This window comes from Onychomys torridus, unplaced genomic scaffold, assembly GCF_903995425.1.
Source record: "Onychomys torridus unplaced genomic scaffold, mOncTor1.1, whole genome shotgun sequence".
Lineage (NCBI taxonomy): Eukaryota > Metazoa > Chordata > Mammalia > Rodentia > Cricetidae > Onychomys > Onychomys torridus.
The window spans coordinates 11,205-13,899 of NW_023413125.1; positions in this window are offsets into that span (position 1 = coordinate 11,205).

Below are 2,695 nucleotides of genomic sequence, written 5' to 3' on the forward strand. Positions count from 1 at the left end.
CCCATAGATTTGCCTATAGACAATCTGATGTAGGGATCTTCCCAACTGAGGTTTCTTCTTCCAGATGACTAAACAGCTTGTTTCCTTCTGAAACAACAACAACAACAACAACAACAACAACAACAACAACAGAAATACATCCAGTGTAAACTCTATGGGAACTGGGCTGGGGCCATGAATACAATCATCATACAGGAAAGAATCCACCTTCATTCTGCCAGTGTCCTGAGTACTCGAGTGAGGACTGAATTGAAAGTTGATGGATTAATCTGTTTGGTGGAGGAAATTTCAAGACAGGAGAGCATCCAGGCCAAGGAAGGACCACTGTTAACAATAAGAGAGAGAGAGAGAGAGAGAGAGAGAGAGAGAGAGAGAGAGCAAAAAGTGAAGCAGAAGGTTATTAGGACGCTCTCAGATGTCCATCATTCCTCTAGATGGTTCCTTGCAAGGTGGGGTACAGATTCTGGTCCCATCAGTGAGCTATCCTTCCTGAAGTCAGGTCATAGGTGCCCATCACACCTCAGGGTGGTCCTACAGGAATCCATTTGTGAATGTTGGGCCCCTCCTCCAGGCAGTCCTCCAGCATGGTGCTTGGAATCCTTGTCTCTGTTCCCCTGCTGACTTTGGCTCTGACCAGGTTTCCAGTTCAATGAGTTCTGTGTGATTCAGTGATTCTGATTCAGTTTCTCTCTCCTATTTGAGGTTTTTCTGTTGATGTGTTTCTGCCTGTAGTCTTGTGACACTTGTTCTGAGTTTCCTGGGAGTGTGACTGGTGGATCTGGGTGACAGAACACCTGGCTGCTGCTCCTGTGCGGGAAGAGGTTTTTCCAGAGTCAGTCTTTTTGCTGCTGCTCTGCACCACTTTCACTCTTGTTTATTTTCTCTTTAAATTGTGTGTGGCTTAGAGTACTATACTGATTTTCTGAGGCTCTCTATCTTCATCATGGCTGCAGCCACCCTTTCTCATTGGGAGAACTAGCTCCTCATAGCTGCCAATCCCTCTGAGCCAAACTTGATCGCCCTGCCCTGTTTACTTTGTAAAATTTCCTATGATACTAAACTGCAGATTGTAAACTGCTCCCCACCTCTTTTGATAGCTGTTATCCAGCTTTCCTTTGCTTATTCCTTGGGGATTCTAGCAGATCATACCTGCCATATCTTTGCCACCTTCCCTGATATATCATGATGGCATTACTGGAACATTGTGGTGCAGCGATGGAGCATTCAGTTGAGACTAATGTAATGTCACAGTAGAGCATTGACATGGTATCTGGAACTTCATCATGGCAGAAAAGCAGCATCACAAAGGCAATATTGAGCCTTGTGGTTTCACAGGGAAGATTTGATGGCACAATGCAGCAATGTTAATGCAAAACTGAACAACGTGATGTCTTAGTGCAACATTGTGATATGATGGTGGAGATGTGAAGCCAAAATGTCCTACTGTGATGGCAAAGTTGAGGATTGTTATGAAAAAGTGGAGCATTAAGATATGATAATGGTTCTGAGCTGTCACAGTGCACATTTGTAGTGGCACAATTGAGCACATTGATATAAATATGAAGTAATGTGATGGCTCAATGAAAAATTGTGATGTCAATGTGGAACATCAATATGACATGATAGAGTGTGATATGACAAGGCAGCTTCATGTTGTCACAGTTGAGTATTGTGGTGTCATAATGGAGGAGTCTGTGATGACAGAATGGAGAATTTTGATGGTACAGTATAACATTTGATGGCCAGTCTGATGATTTCACTGTCACAATGGAGCACTGTAATGTTAGAGTGGAGCTGTGATGTCAGAATGCACCATGTGACGGCATAAATGAGTTCTGCCATATAAAGTGGAGAGTTATAATGTCACAATGGTCATTGTGACATAGCAGTAGAACCAGTGACATCACAGTGCAGCTCTATGGTGCTACATGGAGCACTGTTAGATGACAAAGGAGCTGTGATATCACAGTGAGCATTGTTATGTAAACGGCGGATTGTGGTGGCACAATGAAGGACTGTGAGGGCAGAATGTAGCATTGTGATGTTCACATTAGCTCTTTGAATCTGCAATGCACAACTGGGTTAATGCAATATTTTTTGATGACACCATAGAGCACTGTGATGATAAAAGTGAACATTGTGATACTATAGTTGAGCTGTGATATTAAAATGTACCTCTAGTGTCATGATTGATCATTATTATATAAAATGGAATATTTCTAGAGATAGATTATAGTTGAAGCTTCACCAGTCCCACGAGGCCCCCACAGTCCTGTGGCCTGCTTATAAAATAATCACTCAGAGGCTTAATATTATTTATAACTGCTTGGCCATTAGCTCAGGCTTAGTACTGACTACCTCTTTCATTTAAATTAATCAATATTCTTATCTATGTTTAGCCACGTGGTTTGGTACTTTTTCTCAGTTCTGCCTTGTCATCTTGCTTCCTTTGTGTCTGGCTGCTGACTCCTGACTCAGCCCTTCTCTTCCCTGAATTCTCTTTGTCTGAAAACCCCGCCTATACTTCCTGCCTGGCTACCGCCCAATCATTGTTTTATTTATCAACCTATCAGAGTAACACATATTCACAGCATATAGAATGACATTCCACAGCAATTGAGTTTAGTTTTAATTATGTATATGTGTGTGTGTCTGTGTCAGCATAGGAGTGCAGTTACCTGTAGAGGGTCCCTTA